At 39.1% G+C, this 20,840-nt stretch overlaps 1 protein-coding gene across 1 annotated transcript in view; it reads left to right on the forward strand.

Annotated features, from left to right (window-relative positions):
• The window catches only part of LOC138057059 (uncharacterized), a 274,162-nt gene that overhangs the window by 173,810 nt on the left and 79,512 nt on the right, over window positions 1-20,840 (forward strand). The gene's annotated exons all lie outside the window — the stretch shown is intronic.

Below are 20,840 nucleotides of genomic sequence, written 5' to 3' on the forward strand. Positions count from 1 at the left end.
GATGTTCATACCACATTTTGACGTCTTCTGTAATATATTACTGAACAGACGCACGGCAACATGGAATCTATTTGTTTTATATAATAAAGAACTAAACTTTATTCGCATGAAAGCTGAAGGTGACGTCAATCGTTCGTCTGTCCTCTAATAGAACATAGGGAAGAACCAATCAAAATGTAAATCCTCTTCAAAATTTCAATAAAATGATCAGTCAGACAGGTATTGGGAATGAAGAATATTATCAGCTTAAGAGGTGTGATCTTGATAAAAGAGCAAAATCTCATGACTACCCAACAAAGACACTAATGGTACTAGTTAAGAGAATGACTCAGTTTCGATCGTGCAAATGAAGGTTAATTTTCTGGAGCAGCGGCGAAGCTGCGAGTAAGATCTAAAAACGTCTCCACATCCCGATCATACCACTTGCAGCCAAAATTCATCGGCGCAAGTTTACTCGCGCCAGGAGCCTATTTCTCGGAGCTCCCGCTATAAAAATATCCCGCCAGCTATCGTACTGAAACAGCATTGTTCAACAGTATTTAAGTCTAAGCATTCATTTTAAAAAGGTTAGCTTACATGAAGTAATCGACCATCACAACAATAATCGAAAGCTAACCTTTTTAAAATGGGTGCTTAGACTTAAATACTGTTGAACAATGCTGTTTAAAATGGGTGTTGAGGCTTAAGTAAGCACTATTTGAGATGCCGCTTACACATGGATCAACAGTACTCATTCGAAATATAGTATTTTAAGGGTAGTCCATTTGAATAGTCCATTTGGGTAGTCCATGGACTGGGAGTCAACGAAATGTACCGACCCTCATAATCGCCTCTTGTTGTTGTTGTTATTCTTTTCAAAACACTGACAGAAGGGGCGAGGAGACCTCAATAAACTACCAAGGTTTACGCGTGAGGCCTTCGCACAAAATCAGACAAGGGTACATGCGAAAAAGGAAAATTAGTCAGAAATAGCTTTGTTTGTGCGTTCTTTTATAGCTTTTTAGAACAGCTTTTCCTTTGGTCACGCAAACATTGGAACTGCTTTCAAAACAACATTGGTTACCTATGATGTATGAAGTTGTCTTACATGACATTCATGTTGGCTGTACGGGAGAATGCAGGCTCATAATTTTGGACTGTCTCAACAAGGCGGATTTCTTGTTGATCGCATTTTTCATGTTTTAATGTCGTATGTTGATTCGCACTTCGCGCGTTAAGTTAGGCTTAACTGCAGAATACCCTGCCATTTTGAAGCTGCACCTCTGAAAAGGCTGGATACGCGGATACGCAGTCGAAAGTACCACCATTCCCCAGGTAAACTTCTAACTATATTGTAAAGTGGATACGCGGATACGCAGTGGAAAACATTGATACCCGGATACGTGGATACGTGGACATCACACATGGGAACTGGATACCAACTTCGTGTAACATACTTCAAAATGCTCTGTAGTATATGTATGGATATGTGGATACGCGGATACGCAGTGGAAAATACTTCACGTATTGTTTTAGTGATTAGGCCTAAGCACTCTCGTAGAATTTTAGCTTTCATTTTACGCTAGCTTAGTTGACTACACTTTTTCACGAGATCGTGTGAAGAAGAAAGCACTCGTTTACTGATTAAGCCTAAGCGCTCGTTTCAGTGATTAGGCCTAAGCAATCTCGTAGAATTTTAGCTTTCATTTTACGCTTCGGTTAACTACAATTTTTCACGAGATCGTGTGAAGAAGAAAGCACTCGTTTACTCAGATTAAGCCTAAGCGCTTGTTTCAGTGATTAGGCCTAAGCACTCTCGTAAAATTTTAGCTTTCACTTTGCGGTTCCGTTAACTGCACTTTTCTCGAGATCGTGTGAAGAAGAAAGCATTCCTTTACTGATTAAGCCTAGTAAACACTCGCTTCAGTGATTAGGCCTAAGCACTCTCGAAGAGTTTTAGCTTTCATTTTACGCTTCGGTTAACTACACTTTTTCACGAGATCGTGTGAAGAAGAAAGCACTTGTTTACTGATTAAGCCTAAGCGCTCGTTTCAGTGATTAGGCCTAAGCAACCTCGTAGAATTTTAGCTTTCATTTTACGCTTCGCTTAACTACAATTTTTCACGAGATCGTGTGAAGAAGAAAGCACTCGTTTACTGATTTAGCCTAAGCGCTCGTTTCAGGGATTAGGCCTAAGAACTCTAATAAAATTTTAGCTTTCATTTTGCGGTTCTGTTAACTGCAATTTTTACGAGATTTTGTGAAGAAGAAAGCATTCGTTTACTGATTAAGCCTAGTAAACACTCGCTTCAGTGATTAGGCCTAAGCACTCTTGTAGAATTTTAGCTTTCATTTTACGCTTCGGTTAACTACACTTTTTCACGAGATCGTGTGAAGAAGAAAGCACTCGTTTACTGATGAAGCCTAAGCGCTCGTTTCAGTGATTAGGCCCAAGCAATCTAGTAGAATTTTAGCTTTCATTTTACGCTTCGGTTAACTACAATTTTTCACGAGATCGTGTGAAGAAGAAAGCACTCGTTTACTCAGATTAAGCCTAAGCGCTCATTTCAGTGATTAGGCCTAAGCACTCTCGCGAAATTTTGCGGTTTGGTTCTCACAATATATTCAGAAGTTTACTTGGGGAGGGGTGTTATTTTGGACTGCGTATCCGCGTATCCGCGTATCCACTTCACAACATACTACTTAGAAGTTTACTTGGGGAGGGGTGGTACTTTCGACTGCGTATCCGCGTATCCACTTCACAATATACCTAGAACTTTACTTGGGGAGGGGTGGTATTTTCGATTGCGTATCCGCGTATCCGCGTATCCACTTCACAATATACTTAGAAGTTTACTTGGGGAGGGGTGGTATTTTCGACCGCGTATCCGCGTTTCCACTTCACAATATACTTAGAAGTTTACTTGGGGAGGAGTGGTATTTTCGACAGCGTATCCGCGTATCCACTTCACAATATACCTAGAAGTTTACTTCGGGAGGAGTGGTATTTTCCACTGCGTATCTGCGTATCCGCGTATCCATTTCACAATATACTTTGAAGTTTACTTGGGGAAGGATGGTATTTTCGACTGCGTATCCGCGTATCCACTTCACGATATACTAAGTAGTTTACTTGGGGAGGGGTGGTATTTATTACTGGAAAACAGCGGTTTTCCAGTTATAACTAAATTTCAACCAGCAACCCTTAACCTGCAAAACCTACCTGCCGAAACAAAAAGACGATTTGGAAATTTGTATCGGAAGTGGAGGGTGTAAGGTGCAGGTTGCATGCGCAGGTTGCAGGTTAGGGTTGCAGGTCATTGTTTTACTATAACTGAAACAACCCAAACCTTTACAAAAATGCTAACCTTAGGCTGAAACATTATCTAAAGCATAGCGTTAAGGTCTAAAATTAGTAAAGGTTTGGGTTCTTCATTTATAGTGAAACAATGACCTGCAACCTGCTGTTTACATCCTCCGTCTTTATGAAGTGTTTTGAATTTTATGATCAGCAACTAGTCAAGATTTTCAAATCACTAAATGAGTGGTACGTTTTAAAAGTACCCATTTTAAAATGGAACTGATAAACAGTATTTAAAATGCTAGTATGACTAAAAAAGTTAGTTCTTCCTTTTCTTTGGATTTCAAAACTAGGTGACCCAAGTTTTAAGCCTTGATTTAAAAACAGTTTTGTATGGGTAATGGTCTTGGCCGAAAATGTTTGATCTTATTACTGGTGAAATGAAACACTGGTATGCTATCACAAATTCTGGAAAATGATTGGCCAAATTTTGATATTTCGTCTCCATAGCTTGAAAGCCTTGGGGAAAGCAGCTCAACATTTATGGAATGCTGGAACCCTGTTTAATAAGGTGGAAGGGAATTTGACAACCTATATTAATATTAGCTTTATTTTTCCCAACATCAATTAATGTTACTGTATGGAAAGTGGCATATGCCATTCCATTCCATGCTTCTCTCCCCTTTGAGAAGTACAGGACTGGGTTTGGTATTTTGCAACTTCAAGAAAAAGAGTCCAAGCATTCAGGAATTAATACATGATTTGATGTTGACTAATTGCTCCAGATCAACTGGTTCACTTGGAAAGTGGTGGCAAGTAATGAGAGCTAACTATGTTAGGGCATTATATTTACCAGAACATCACCCTATGCCATCACCCTATGTATCACATTATGATTCAAGGATGCCATCTCGAGTAACAAAGCCTGACTACTGTCAGTGTGGTCGAAGAAAGTGTTACCATCAAGAACAGCTCTGTAATTTTTGTGGGGCATGTGAAACTGTGCTCACTTGAATGTGCTTCAAAGAAGGAACTAACACAAATGTCATTTGAGATTATGACACCAATTGGCTGCTCCTTGTATGAAGAGAGATTCCCAGATCAACCATGATGTGACCAACATGAAAAATTTGTCCATGGGAAAGGCCAGCAAAGTTCAAGGCAGATTGATGCACAAGCACTGTGTATTGCAGAACTGAAATAGGAATCAAAGTAAAGAGACCTCAGCACCACAGGCAACAAAGAAGTCCTATCAAAGAGACTTGAGGGAATCTTAGCAGGTGAAATGTTATAACCAATAATTTTAAAATAGAAAATATTGTTTGTTGCAGAGATAGTCATTGATTACAGGTAATTCATTAACTAAAGATATGCCTTTCTGTCTGGCAATGTTGGGGCTTTCTTAACCTTTCAAGTCCATATCTAATTTTTGTTAGCATTGTGTGTTTTTGTATTGCACTAGCAATCGAATTTTCTGATTTTTCTTGTCTACTCTACAGTGGATTGCATTGAAAGTGCGCTCTGATTTACTTCTCGAAATCTGAATATCGTTTGCTATTCATCTCTGAGCAAGTCGCGCAGGATTTGCGTCCTAAAATATTGTATTGGCTCGGTAAATATCCACCACACTAGTCGCCTCCACTTCGGTGAATAGCTGTTATATAACATCAAAGATTACCACGCACATAGATGGACAATTTTGGCACTTGTTGCTAAGAATATTTTTTGTCGGTTCAGTATCCTTAATATGACTGCCCCTTGAAAAGCTACTAATGACGTTGAATTTTGCCAGATTTTCAGAAAACTCTCGATATTTCGATTGCTCTGAGTCCGAAATAAAGAACAATTAATTGCCTTAGTTGTATCCGACTAACATTAACGATTCTATTAATGATAGTACTGGGAAGGACGAGAAAGGAAGTCGGGGTCTACATGCTAATAGAGGAACACAGTAGTTCCATTACTCGCATTAACGCATTAAACAGTGGAGCGACAAGCGATTTGCATTGCAGGAATCGTATAAAATAGTAGTGTGAACGTTTTGCTTATAAAGAACTTTCAAACTATTCTGCCACGTGGAAAACACAAGAATTACAAGAACCACGTAATAAAAGGATGCCTTAATTCAAACCAAAGCAAGTGTGACCAACCCGTAAATGGAAAATATACGGACAAGGAGAAGAAAAATGGAGAGGGAAGTATGTGACGGCGACCCTTTGCATAACACTGCATAACACACATCGCGCATTTTTCTTATCAAACTTCAATTTGTTACTCGTCTTTACAAACGACCATCGTTTTTCAACCGTAATATTCCTTTTATTCTACAAGGACATTCAGTTTTATAGTCAACATTCGATTTATTCAGCCTTGAGAGTCGTACTCATTTCAACAAAATTCTCGATCCGATTTTACTGTCAACTTTGATGTTTGATGATCTACTGTCCTAGAGCCTGTGTGTTGTCCGAAGTGTGTGTCTTTGGAGTCTTCTGCCATGCACGGTGTGTGTGTGCCGGGGTGTGTGTGTGTAAAAAGGACTTAATCACGTTGACTTACAAATTAGTTCAGCTTCTCTCGAGACGAAGGAAAGCAAAAAATAAATAAATAAATAAATAAAAATAATTAAAGTGCAATTCGGCATAAATAAGCTCGATTAAATTTTTCACACGAAATAACAAAACTGCACGAGCCCGTATTGCCTTTACAGTTTCAGATTAATTGTACACATAAAAAAAAAAAAATAATAATAATAATAATAAAAAAAAGAAAGAAAAAGTTTTGACAGCGCACGCTTTAGATTTCTAGGAAGTTCGTTAAGCTTCTGATTGGTTGAAACAGATTACGCTTGTTAACTAAAGTTCATAATTTTACTGAAATATCGTCCAAAAGTCATTCACCTGTAAACTTGTAATTTGCCCTGGTATTACATCTAGAGTGTTCCCCGTGTTACGTGCTAAATGCACTCTTTTTTAGCCAGTAATAAGTGAGCATTTTTCATGTATATTTAATATTAAATTATAAGCTTGAGACTTAAAGTGCCCCTGTGACCAAAAAATCAATTCATATTTTTCTTTGGATTTCAAAACTATGTTAAAAAAAACATTAAGTGACCCACGTTTTAAGCCTTGATTTCAAAAAGACACCTTTTTATTTTAACTGTAATTTTCCTATTTAATGGTCCGCCATTACTAACATTATGTTCTCGAGAGAGCTGGATCGAGGAGAAAATGACGTCAAAGGCTCACTAGTTTAAGAATGCAATACGTGTGTACGCCGCAGAATTAATATGCAGCACGGGGGTTTTGGGCTTTCAGACTTTTAAACTCACGCTTTGCATATATAATAAGTTGCGTTCACACGCTGAAATTTTAAGCTGGTGAGCCTCTGACGTCACTTTTCCCTGGATCCAACCGTCTGAGGTCCAATCGGTCAGTTTTGAACGTGAGTAATGGCGGACCGTGAAATCCAAAACTTACACTCAAAGTAAACGGCCTTTGGATATAAATCAAAGCTCAAAATTTTGCCAGTCAGGTGTTAACTAAACGCACTTTCAAAATATGAAGGAAAAAAGGAAGTGTTTTTTTTTTTTTTTTTTATCACAGGGGCACTTTAAATAAAGTGACCGATTGTTATTCGTAGTACTTGTGCGAGAAACCAGCTTCTAATAATTGATTAAGTCGACTTGCCGCCTAGCAAATCGACTGACTCCACATCCGGGAAAAAGTGAAGTTATGTTACTTTGCAAGAAAGACATCATAGGACCTCTACCCCCGACGCCACTAGGAAACGCAGTTTTGCGTTTCGTCGCAAAACCCGTCTGTTAGGAATGACTGTAGATAAAAGAATTACCTGGGTACCACATGTATTGCAGATTTAAGGAAAAGCTTTGCGAACAAACTGGAACTATATTAAAACGTTCCAGATTTTTGCCTAAAGATGTCTTACTGAAATTATATTTTAGTGTAATTTTATCATCGGTTTTATAAGGCAAATGATAACATTGTTCCAGACTCACCGTACAGAGATTCTAAAAGCTGACGTTTCGAGCGTTAGCCCTTCGTCAGAGCGAATCGAGGAATTGTGGGTTATGTGTAGTTTTTATAGTAGAGTAGGAGCTACGCTATTGGTGGTAACATGGCAACGTGAAAAATAGGAATACATTAGTTAAATGAAAAGTGTTCGTTGAGACTGTGAGGATTAAGGGTGCCGATTTGAGAGATTTTCTTATAGATTCTTGCGGCTTTCCGTTGTACCTAGATGTAGGAAAAGGACGCAGAAAGCCATGTGTTTCTTGGAGTGGTTAGGGAGATTAAAATGACGAGCGACTGGCTTAGATGCATCCTTGTCATTCTTCTCAACATCGCGAAGGTGTTCGCGGAATCGGTCGCCTAGTCGTCTACCTGTCTCGCCAATGTATAATTTATTGCATAACGTACAGGTTGTGCAATAAATGACATTTGCGGAGGTACATGTGAAATGATAGGTGATCTTAACAGATCGCTTAGAACCCGATATGTTGCTAGTGTTAAGAATGAAAGGACAAGTTTTGCATCGGGAGCGCGCACATTTGAAAGTGCCGGGTTGCTCGTTAGTTTTGCGCGCGCTTCTTACTAAACAAGTTGCCTACGTTTTTGTCGCGTTTGATTGAAATAAGTGGAGGTTGCGAAAAGATTCTACCAGTCTCGGGATCATTTTGGAGTAATTTAAAGTTATTAAGAATGATACTTTTGACTTCGTGATTATGAGGATGGAAAGTGAGGGTGATTGGAATTCTGTCATTCTTATCTCTTTGTGACGTTTGTAGTGCTGACTGTCGATCAAATTGTTGGGCGCGACTGATGGCCTGCTTTGACCACAGAGACAGGACAGCCACGTTTTTCGAACTGGCACATCGCCTCTGATTTGTTGGAAAAATCGGAGTCATCGCTTCATAGACGTCGAAGTCTAAGAAATTGAGAAGAAGGAAAGGAGTTCTTGACATGTGATGGATGTAACGACGACTACAACAAATAACTGTGAGAATCTGTAGCTTTGTAGTGCACACTGGTATACGTACATAGCACGTTGACATTAATAGAAACTTTGATATCTAGGAAAGCCAATGAAGTTTCCGAAATTTCTCAGCTATATTTAAGAGCCGGATAAAAGAATTGACGGAGGTTATAAAATGGTCGAGTTGTTCTCTGCTGGATGACATAGCGCCGATGCAGTCGTTGATGTAGCGGCCGTAGAGTTCAGGTTTGGGGCCGATGTACAGATTAAAAAATTGGTGTTAAACATATCCTACGAAAAGATTGGCGTAGCTAGGTCCCATTCTTGTGCCTATCGCTACACCATTAATTTGTTTGTAATATCTGCCGGCGAATGAAAAACAGTTAAGCGTTAAAACTAGTTCGGCAAGGCGGAGGAGCGTTTCCGAACTTGGTTCTTTGACAGTGCGTTGATCCAAAAAGTGTTTAAGTGCTTGAAGAACTTCGCTATTGGGAATGACTGTGTATGAAGATGCAATGTCCATAGTTTGTCTTGGTCGGAGTAATTGAAATCGCGGGAAAATTTTTAGTGCGTGTGTACTGTCTTTCATGTATGATGGCAAAGATTTGATGATAGGTGTCATGATCCTGTCTAAGTAGCTAGAAATGAGTTCGGTGGGGCAACTACATGCAGAAACGATAAGGCGACCTGGGTTGTTAGGTTTGTAAATTTTAGGCAAGAAGTAAATGCACGAAGTTCTAGGGGTGGTGATGATGAGATTACTTGCAGTGTCCGGTAATTCTTGATTTATCTATCTGTAATGATACCGAATGGTGTCTTCATTTTTACAAGTTTTTGACTTGTGGAGGTGAGATCTTTCTGGATTTTGGCACAAAACGTACTCCGTTTCACAGATATTTAAAGCTCCGAAAGCAGCGCACTAGCCAACTGAGCTACGCCTGCAAATGTTGGTTTTTGAGGAGAGGGGAAAACCGGAGTACCGGGAAAAAAAACGTCTCGGAGCAGAGTAGAGAACCAACAAACTCAACCCACATATGGAGTAGAATCCGGGAATTGATCCTGAGCCACATTGGTGGAAGGCGAGTGCTCTCACTACTGTGCCAGCCTTGTTCCCCGACAGATCTATAATCCATAAGGCAATAATTAAAATAATTAATTGAAAAGCAAATATGGTGTGTAATAAACGGCAATCCAGTTCGCCACTAATGACGTTGATTTTTGCCAGATTTTTAGATATCTCGATGGCTGGAAAGTTCGAACTAACGAATAATCAATTGTTTTAGTTCCATCCGACCAACAGTTCTTTTAATACAAGTACTGAGTAGGACGAGAGAGGAAGTCGGGGTGCACATGCTAATAGAGAAACACAATCTTTGTTCGCATCATAGTTCCTCTCTTCTATGTTCGCATTAAACAGTGGAGCGACAAACGATTTGGCAAGTTGCAGCAATCGTATAAATGCGTAGCATGAATGTTTTGCTTATAACTAAATGCCACGTGGAAACGCAAGAATTACAGGAAACACGTAATAAAAATATGCCTTTTTTAAGCAAGTATGACCAGCTGCAGCCAACTGGAAAATCTACGGTCAAGGAGAGGGAAAACGGCGGAACCTTGCACTGACATTGCATTGCACACACACCCACATTCACACATTCACATAATTTCATTCCTACGCATGACAGAAGACGCGAAAGACACACACTTCGTGCAACACACAGGATCTGTTGCTGAGTAGAGCATCAAACCTCGCAACTAAACATTTTTCCAGTCAAGAACGCTGTGAATGAGCAAGCACAAACTCACGAAATATCCGTCAGAGAAAAATAGTGACCGTAATCTCAGTGCAAGATTCTCGTATTGGTGAGTGCCGCAAATGAAAAGGTTAGCACTCGTGTCGTCATTGAGTAAATTAATGTCTGTTTAGATTCCTTAATAACGCCGATAATAAGAAATTTGGCACCTGGAAGCAATGTCCTGTAATTATTGGAGTACAACTCCCATCATTCTGTTCCGCTGAACATGCGAGGAAGACCACTGTGTGTTCTTGTGCTAAGATACTGTTCTTGTACTCCAATCTAAAGATTGCGTATTCAAGCGTTTTAAGCAAATTTTATCGTTAGTGATGATAAACCAAAAATTATCGGAATTGGTATTTTGGTCTTGCACGGAAGCATTGTGATTCGAATCCTACATTTTAATAATTGTTGAGGGGAAATACAATGTTAGAACCGGCTGTGCATCCCAATTTCAACGCCTTAGTCTGAGTTGAAATTACTTGTCAATTATAAGAACGTCTCATTGGCTCTGCACATGTCGGAGGGATTACATTATAGCAATTTTAAAAATCATTCTCTGCCGGTGAAGTATTATTTGAATTCGGTTAAAAAAAAAAAAAAATGGCCGTTTTGTAACTGGCAAAAATGTTGTAAATTAAGCTCGCAGCTCCAAGGTGGCTTCAATATAAGGGTAATATTGAACTTTTCGGCTGTAGTCGTTTTGGTACTATATTGTTTATTTATATGAATGAAACCATGGTAACCAACCTTGCCCGTTGCTACCACTCAGGTAATCAAGTAAGTCTGTGACTTACTTTTCCGCACTTAGACGCTAGTTCAGAGACACTTTAAACACAATTATACGTCTTCTGTGCAGAAATTTCTTTTTATTTAAGTAGCACCCCGCCGCGTCAAGTGAAACGAAAACGAAGATTGAGAACATGCCGTCAGCCTTGTTTCATTTCCTATGATTTGGTGGATGGATTTCCTTGGCTCAGCACCATTTCAGCCTGAAAGACGTCTAGTATACTTCGTTTGTCTTCAGTAAACTTTGCGTTATATTTAAATGTCACTAAATTAAGCTTTTGACATCAGACATCTGCTTTGGAAGCAAATCCAATTATAGCCTTTGACTTGCGCCGTGAAGAACATTCTTGAATTTCATTTCTTTTAAGCGACGCTAGAATAGCTTAGACACCAGAAAATCATGTCTATATGTAACCACTGTTGGCATATACTTCTGCACTGCGATGGAGTAAAATTTTGTTACAGTGACTTGTTCGCTACAGTCTATAAGCCTAACTGCCTACTGTAAATATGAAATAATCGTTTCGGACGTGAATTTATCCAATTCGAAAGCATTAAATTGAAGAAAGCTCAATGAGTTTCAGTTGAGGCCAGAACTGTCTACCTCGCTCCAGGAAACAATTTATATTATTACTTAATCGTACCAAGGAAGGGAATGTCCCGGAATTAACAATTAAGGTAATTCTTTAGTATTGCATTGCGCATCCCTGCTGCGCACGATTTTCGTGTCATTAGCACGCGCACAATTGAGCACGTGCGCATACAAAACGTAAGAGATTTCGCTCAAACTAAACCCGATAGCGAAATAAATGCTCCTTTTCTCTCAAACGAGCACGGTGACCCCCGATTTCTTTTTCAGATATTTGCTAAGAACAGTCTAATAAAGAACATATTTGAAGAAGAAAAAAAGTTTGATAGTAGAACGTGAATTTTTTTTGGAAAACAGTTCCGTACTGGGTGTATTTTACACAAGGCGAGGACTTCAAGCTAAACACGGAACTGTCCCAAAAAGTGCACTATTCCCACAACCAGGGAATCAAAGACGGCGTAAATAAAAGAAGCTTTATTTTCAAAATAAAATGTTGTGTCTTTGAAGTAACCAAGACTTAATTCTGTATGAAGGTGATTAGAATATTTAACGCAAAAACAGTAAAAATACCCCATTTTAAGAGCCTGCTGACGCGTAAGCAAGCACATAGACCCCATTTTTTATTGCATTTTTTAATGTTCATATCATCAATGTTAATTATGCCAAGTTTCCAAAAAAGTTTGATAGTAGAGCAATTTCAAGGGAATTACCTTAACAGCCCACGGCTCTGACGATCTGAACTTTTTCGTGAATCTAAATCTGCAATTGGTAATTTATCACTCACCTTCTTAACTCACACATCCGCTGGTTTCATAGAGAAGGGAAAGCGTCTGAAAGTGTGAAATTTCGAAATAGTTTTATACTTCCGCCTCGGTCACGTGATCGACGTGATCGACCCGATCAGTTACTTCAAAGAGATATAGACCGGAAGTTAGCAGTGAAGCCTTCTTTTATTGGAACAATTTCATCAGACTGTTATTATAGCCTGTAAAAAACTGTACGCAAAGCGCTTTGGAGATCTTTTAATTCAATACACGCCTTCGTTTCACTTTCAATAGAGATGATAACCTTCTTTTTCCGCCTCCGCGCATATTTTTTGTTTGTAAGCTCGTTCCCAAAGCATTCTTTTTATAGAGGTTTTCACTCACTATGTCACTGTCATGCGTTTAATTCAGTCAGTTGAAACAAAAAACAACAACTCCTGCTTAATAATCAGCGAGGGCTGTATTTAGTTCCAATTATCTTATCAGCCATGATGTCAGCGACCATTTGTTTTACTAATCAATTGTTTTAGTTTCATCCGACTAACAATTCTATTAATACAAGTACTGAGAAGGACGAGAGAGGAAGTCGGGGTGCACATGCTAATAGAGAAACACAATCTTTGTTTGCATCATACTTCCTCGACTATGTTTGCATTAAACATTTGAGCAACAAATGATTTGGCAAGTTGCAGCAATCGTATAAATGAGTAGCATGAATGTTTTGCTTATAACTAAATGCCACGCGGAAACGCAAGAATTACGGTAAACACGAAATAAAAATATGCCTTTTTTAGCCAAGTGTGATGAGCTGCAGCCAACTGGAAAATCTACGGACGTCACAAGGAGAAGGAAAACGGAGCGGAAAGCATGTGACGGCGGCACTTTTCATAACAGTGCATTGCACACACACACCCACATTCACACCGCGTGCATGACAGGAGACGCGAGAGACACACACTTCGCGCAACACACAGGATCTGTTGCTCAGTAGATCATCAAACCTCGCAACTAAATATTTTTCCAGTCAAGAACGCTGTGAATGAGCAAGCGCAAACTCACGAAATATCCGTCAGAGAAAAATAGTGGCCATGATCTCAGTGCAAGATCCTCGTATTGGTGAGTGCCGCAGATGAAAAGGTTAGCACTCGTGTCGTCATTGAGTAAATTAATGTCTGTTTAGATTCCTTAATAACGCCGATAATAAGAAATTTGGCACCTGGAAACAATGTCGTGTAATTATTGGAGTACAACTCCCATCATTCTGTTCCGCTGAACATGCGAGGAAGACCACTGTGTGTTTTTGTGCTAAGATACGGTTCTTGTACTCCAATCAAAAGATTGCTTATTCAAGCGTTTTGGGCAAATTTTATCGATAGTGATGATAAACCAAAAATTATCGGAATTGGCCTTTTGGCCTTGCACGGAAGTATTGTGATTCGAATTCTACATTTTAATAATTGTTGAAGGGAGATACAATGTTAGAACCGGCTGTGCATCCCAATTTCAACGCCTTAGCCTCAGTCACTAAGTAAATATTCACTTTCGTGGGCAATTTTTGTCGCATCACATCGGCAACTAGTCTTCCCGAAAGTGAATTTGAGCAAACTGAAATTTTATAGTTACGAATATTAAAGTTAGTTAAATCAAATCTGCCAGTAAATCGGATCGCGACTTTTATTGAAATGAAAAGGAAAACTTGGCGTCAAAAAACGACTTACCAGTAAAATATCAATATGCCCCAAAATTGATATTTTTGCCAAATGTTTGTTTTTAATATTCCCAGGTACATCTCATTGAGTTATTTTAATTGTAAATAGTTCCGGGTAGAAAGGTTTCTGCTGGACAAAGTTACGAAGGAAAAATGATCCTATGAATAAATTATCTGTAATCGGAGGCTTTTAACAAGTTGAACTTCAATTAAAACTCACGTGAACTTTCATTTAAATTTGAATTTTTATTTTTTTGGACGGTCGGTTGCCCTTTAAAGAGCGTCTTGTTACCATTCAGAATACCTCAATAAAAACTCTTTGCTATGCGTCAGTGTGTAAATGGAGCAGCAGCTGTGAAAGGCGTAGCACGTGCAGAGCAAAAGAAAAAGGCTTTTCATATTGGTATTATATAATTAGTTACTCATATACCGTGTTTACAAATTAGGAAATGTTTGACTAAGCCATGATATTCGTGGGAGAAATTAGATGTTGATCACTCTTAGAGAGGTTAAAGGTTTAAAATTCTACGTAGAACACGGAGAATCGTCAGCCAAGGAAGAAAGTAAAAAGCCGGGGTCCCAAGAACCATTGGTTTAAATATGCTCTTTGCACATTTTCGACATTTGTTTTAGCACAAATAAGGAGAATACGTTGACAGATCAGAAATTTTACCCGTTATAAATATGTATAGTGATGTATGACCCTCCAGCAACCCGATATCTTTGTTTTGTGGCTATTCAATATCATCACAACCAATCAAAAACGAGACTTGGCCACGAACACAGACATAAAAAGACGGCGCTGTCTTCACGTGCAAACAGGAAACGGGCCGTCGAGGTTGCGGAGTACTATGTGCAACATTGAAAGTTTTTATCAGATCTCGCATTTTTTTGCCGTAAAGATCGCTGTGAATCAGCAAGCGCACCCTCAACAAATATCTGTTGAATAAGAGGCCTTGCTTGTGCAAGATCATCGTATTGGTGAGTGTCCGAGATAAAAGAGCCTAGCATTCGCGTAGACATGTTAAGTATATATTCAGATATATTCCACATTTGTAGCTAACACCGGTACTGAGATTTTCAAGGACTCAATAGATTCAAATTTTTTTAAGCCAATATTTTTGCGATTTGGGTGTCCAGTTTTTGCTGGTTTGATGAAAGGAGAGCAAATGAATTTCACAACTTCAATAAGGCAGATACGGTAAATCTTGGTCTTGCTGAAGGAGTATTCTGCTAAATCCAATTAACATGTAGACCTACTCATTATCACTTTTTTGCAGTTAAAATCTGACCTCATGTTAACTAGAATTGATGGCTTGCCTATTGGCTATGACGCTCAATGGGTTGTTTAACATTTCGGCTAACTGCTGAACACCCTGTCACATATTTGCATAAAAATAACAGTCAACTCTTCTGCGGAAAACGTTTCAACGATAAACCTCGGTGCTACTGAATCGATTCAAGTTTTCTTTTAAAGCCAATATTTTTTTCGATTTGGATTTCCTTTTTGGTAGTTTGATCACAGGACATTTTTTATTGTACTGTATGTGCGAGCCGATGTGCGTAAGAACCGTGAAGCTCTTGGTGTGGCTCGCACAAACGCGCGTGTGCGTAGCACTGTGTGTTGCAATCACTACCGCCACTATTGTGGACAAATATTGGACTAGCTGGTCGTGGGTTCCTGCTTGCGTGCGTTCATTACCTTCAAGTGAAGCGTTGAAATTTCACCAAACCCTCGTCGTTCTCCCCGCCGATTCTCCGTTTCCCTTTCCATTCGAATGCCGGCCACGTAGGCTTGTTCAATATGCGTTCAGTAAACTGAATTTCAGCATTTTTCGAGTACACCAGTCTGAACAATTTTGAAAGTAAGGGCCAACTGGCCAATCAAAGCAAAGCTGCTGGACCCTAGGGGATCTAACCAGCAAACTTACATTGCAGCCTCGCATCGAATAAAAGCTGCACAGCGGGCTTAGCTCTGTTATTCGAATAGTCTGCAATAGAAACTTGCTGGTTAGACCCATCAGGATCCGGCACCTTTTGTCAATTTTATATTGCAGACTCCAATAATAGAGCAAGACTGACTGTACGGCTGAGACTAGTAGTATTTTTCCAACATTTCGTCAAGCACGGCCTGACTTCTTCAGGGATTAAGTTATTCAACATTTAAGCTATAAAGACAAAAATATATATGTAACAGATATGACACACGTAAGATTACAAAGAAACGGTTATGATCAAGAAAGTGATAACGTTATGATGTGTTTTCTCACAGTTCTTTGCGTTTTTAAAAATGAGATAAAAATTTCCCGCGTACAAGCGACCAGCCAAGGTTTACATTTCCTTATGTCTTACGATGGTGATGGCAGCGGTATGATGAATTTGTCTCTGACACGAACAGAGAATGTTCCGTCATCGGGTTTACTACTCAGCATTAGACTTTTTGAATATCGTGAAATGTGCGCAGGAACGGAATTATTTTAGACACGAGAGCATGAATACTCTCTTGTTAAGACGAAGGCACTGTATGAAGCGTATTTTCACATCGAACCTAACAACAGCGCAACTAAGGATTTGTGCATATCAGCAAACACCTGACACTTGAGCGAGTAACAAAAATTACAGCACTTCCCAGTGGAATTTGTTTCCGATACCACATCGATCTCAGTGCAGATGGTGACAGGTAAGATATTAGAAGAAGACAAAAGCACTTTGCATCTTCATATATGAGCATGTTTCGTTAAAGAAGAGACCAGAAGATCGAACCAGATATCAGTTTGTGTTAAGCAGATTGTTTTTCAGTTTTTACTTTCAAACTTTCTTAAGTTCAATGTATACTTTGCCACTGCTCAGTGACGTGACAAGTGACAATCTTGTAGAATTTTAACTCACATGACTACCCACGGATAAAACATCAAATTTAAGGGCTTTTCAACTGTGTTATGAAAACGCAAGAGTATACTTCCTCCTCAAGGAAAACATTTGGTCTACTGACAAATTGAATGAATAAAACGAAAGGCTTACAACGGGAAATCCGGAAAAAATAACCATCAATCTTATTGGCTGGTTTGTACTTAATTTGCTCTTTTAGAGCAAAGCAATTAGAACAAAGCAATTAGATCATTGTTATTTTTTTCGAGATTCCAGGTGTAGGCCTTTGTTTCATTCATTCATCAGGCATTCACCAGCTGGGAATGTGGTCGATCGATGGAAACAGTTTTGCTGTCAAGATAGTTGTGAATTAGCACGCTATTACGAAATATCCGTTAAAAAAAGAAGACCTGTTCGTGCAAGATCTTCGTACTGGTGAATGTCAGAGATAAAAAAGGTTAGCATTCGCGTAAACTATTCCACGATTGTAGCTTCTACTGGTTCTGAAATCTTCAACGACTGAATAGATTGACATTTTTTCAGGCCAATGATATTTGCGATTTGGTTGTTTTATCAAAAGAAATTTTGGTATTATTACTGGGAGTTGGGATGTAGGGATGGTGCAGTGGTGAGAGCGCTAGCTTTCCACCAATGTGGCCCACGATCGATTCCCAGATTCTACGCCATATGTGGGTTGAGTTTGTTGGTTCTCTACTCGGCACCGAGAAGAATTATTCCTTTATTATTACATATCAGACTCTGAGAAATACATGAGAGCAACCAAAGCTGGAGTCAATTGGCATATGGTCAGCATGTGAAGAGAGGTTTTCTCCTGGTACTCCGGTTTCCCCTCTTCTCAAAAAGCAACATTTGACTTGATTTGCATTATCAAGTTGTTAATTTCAGTTTACATTGTCCCCAGTTAGTGCTCCAGCACTAGAAACAGTTCCTTCCGCGATGTGCCGGTTCAGCGCGTTGCAGCAAATTTGCATACAAGCCTTGTAATGCGTGGCTAAGCGATTTTCTTCTATTTTTTGTCCAGACGGTTTACGTCAAATCCCATTTATAATGTTTCATATAAACGTTTTGAATACAAATAGACCTGAAGATTTATCACTTGTTGTCAAATCACTGGAGGACTCTTCCCGCGCAAAATTATGACTGGCAGGCAGAAACATCAACTGGTCATTTGTGTTTTTTTTTTTAATTTTTAAATCCTGGCTTTTCCACTTTTAGCTCTCCATCTTGGGTGCAGTCGACATAACATACCTTTTGGTCGTAAAACTGATTCTTGTGGTAACGAAACTACAGCATAAGATTTTGGCCTCTATTTATACACAAATTCATTTATGAGTCTTCGGATACCAATACGCCTTTGTAGTCCTTATCTTATCTAGTTACTAATGTGAGAGGCGTATTGAATTGCGAGCTAAGGTTTCAATGTAACAGAAAATAAGATCTACACCACTCTACCGTTTAAAAGGTACGCGATAAGAATGAAGAAAAACATTAGCAATAGATGAATGAATGATATATAGCGCAAGAATGGTGCTTTAAATAGAACCTAAATACGATAATATAATTCAGTACAAACTGCAAAAAATCCGAACATATTTACCGATGTGATAAAAATCAATATTAACTTCTTATGAACTGAGAGGAAAAATCTATAAAGGAATCCATCCCGTATTGACCGAGCAATAGCGAGGTCAATATAGCAAGTTTGGTTTGATATTTTTCCGTAAATTGTGATTGTCAAGAGGCCGGAAGTGATCACTTCACAGCTCGCACAAGTCCAGTCAAAAGTTCGACAGATGTCTAGTTTAATCTTGTGTCGCATTTATTTCATATTGGACTTGCCGTATTTTGCCGGGTCATTGGAAATCGTAGGATGTCTTGCAAATATGTTCATTCGTTATAATAATGTATGCATTTAATTCGACACGGCAGAAATTCGACGTTTGAATCGGTGCCGCATTTCTGCCGCAGGTTCGACACAGCCTGTCGAAATTGCGGTAGAAATTCGACAGGTGATTCAGATGTCGCACTTTCAATTGAGTTCGACACTGTAAAAGTGCGTCTTTTGAATCTGGCCTAAATCGTATTCCGTCAAAATATGAATTTATTTTTGTGACAGATGATTACAATAAGTTTGTTTCTGCGATAAATGATTACAATTTGGTAAGGTAAATTTGGTCGACATTTTTCAAGAATTAACAGCCAAACAAACTTCAATAAACTGCCTCGTATATATTGGTCTAGTGGACATATATTGCACTAGTCTGCGTGTGTTCATTACATTTAAGTCAACCTCGGCGAAAGAAGCGTCTAAAATTCAGGACAGTAAAAAACAGTTCTGTGAGGCGGGTGTTTTCCCGCGAACGTTTTTGATTGGACAATTAGAGGTTTCGCAGCTGCCTTATGCACCTGCCTTGCAGCTGTTGCCTTCCCTCTTACTTGCGCGCCATCCATAATCGCGCGCGCTAATCCATTATATGTAGACTGTATTTCTGCAATTTTTAAGTAGATTTGAATGGAAGGGACAACTGGACAAGGCAAAGGTGCCGCCGGATCCTGGTGGGTTATATTGCATACTCGCTGAATAAAAGCTGTACAGCGGGCCTTGCTCTAGTCTATTATTGGAAAAGTCTAAAATTTAAATTTGCTGGTCAGATCCACCAGAATCCGGCTCCTTTGCTTTGTCCAGTTGACCCTTGCATTCAAGATTGCTCAAAGTTATATCGCAAACTCTCGAATTTATCGAGCAGGGCTGGCTGTACGGCTGAGGATAGTATATTTTGTCAAAAGAAGAAACGCTATGATAAAGAATGTGATGACGCTGTAAATCTGTTTTTTCACGGTTCTTCGCGTTGGTTTATACCGTTGGGTTCAAGTGTTTGACCCCTGTCAATTAGACCGCTTATGGCGTCATGGGATGTGTTTGTGAAGTTCTATGTCAGTTATGTGTGTTCTGGTGGAAAGAAAATGCTCTGAGACTGCCGTAGGTCTGGAAGAAGAGGTGGGTGTGTCAACGGAACGTCGGTGGTCGTTGAAATAAGTACAAATAATTGTACAAATGTTTAGGCTTATTTAGACTCATTTTCCAGGATAAAAATGGAATATGTTCTGTCAATAAAACTTAGAAATAAACTTTCAATTCCACGACAGAACGCAGAACCACATGCTGAGTTTATTTCATTCCTCAGTTATTTTTCAGCAGTTTCTACCTGTTTTGACACTGCTGCAAACAATCCTATTGCAAATTAAAGTAATTTTAATAGATCTATGACCATATCAAATAACTTCATGTCGTATCGAAGTACTTGGCGTTTTGCACTAATGACGTCATGAAATTGGCTCGAAGTCTGCAAGAGTCGCAAGGGACGGCGAAACTTGCTCTATTTTTGAGAGGGAACCAGAGGAATACATAATTGAGCAGTTAAAACTGTAGTTAAATTGCAGGGGGTTGAAATTGGGCTGGAAACGTGATGACGTTTTGAAACGAGTGGGGGATGTTTGAACAGTGAGAGTCACCACCACAACCAACTCCACCGGCGAGTTTTTTGTTTAACTTCTTATCATTTCGCACCTCTTTCTTCCTTCCTTTTCTTTAACTTTATTAAGTTGCTACTGAAACGTTTCCTAATCACATGGTGACAATTTTCAGTGGCCACTGTTTTTTTCCTTGATCGAGAAAATAATGTTGGGTAAACGAATACTAATTTTCTTTTGAGAAAGAAAAGTGAAAGTTAATCGAGATAAATAGCCGGAACAACTCAACCACAAGCAGAATATTTGTAACTATGAATAATTTGCATCTGCATATGCGACCAAATCGCTGGACAAGGAGGATACGTAGTTCTTATTGTACTTCTCTACAACTTACACGACCTTTTTCACTACAGTACTGTATTGTTTATAACAAAGCGTGACACGAACAGAGAATTAGCTGTCATCAGGTTTATTACGCAGATCGAATCAGACTTTTTGAATATTGTGAAGTGTGCGCAGCAACGGAATTATGAATACTCTCTTGTTTTAGACGAAGACACTG

This window comes from Montipora capricornis, chromosome 7 (assembly GCF_036669925.1).
Source record: "Montipora capricornis isolate CH-2021 chromosome 7, ASM3666992v2, whole genome shotgun sequence".
Taxonomy (NCBI): Eukaryota; Metazoa; Cnidaria; class Anthozoa; order Scleractinia; family Acroporidae; genus Montipora; species Montipora capricornis.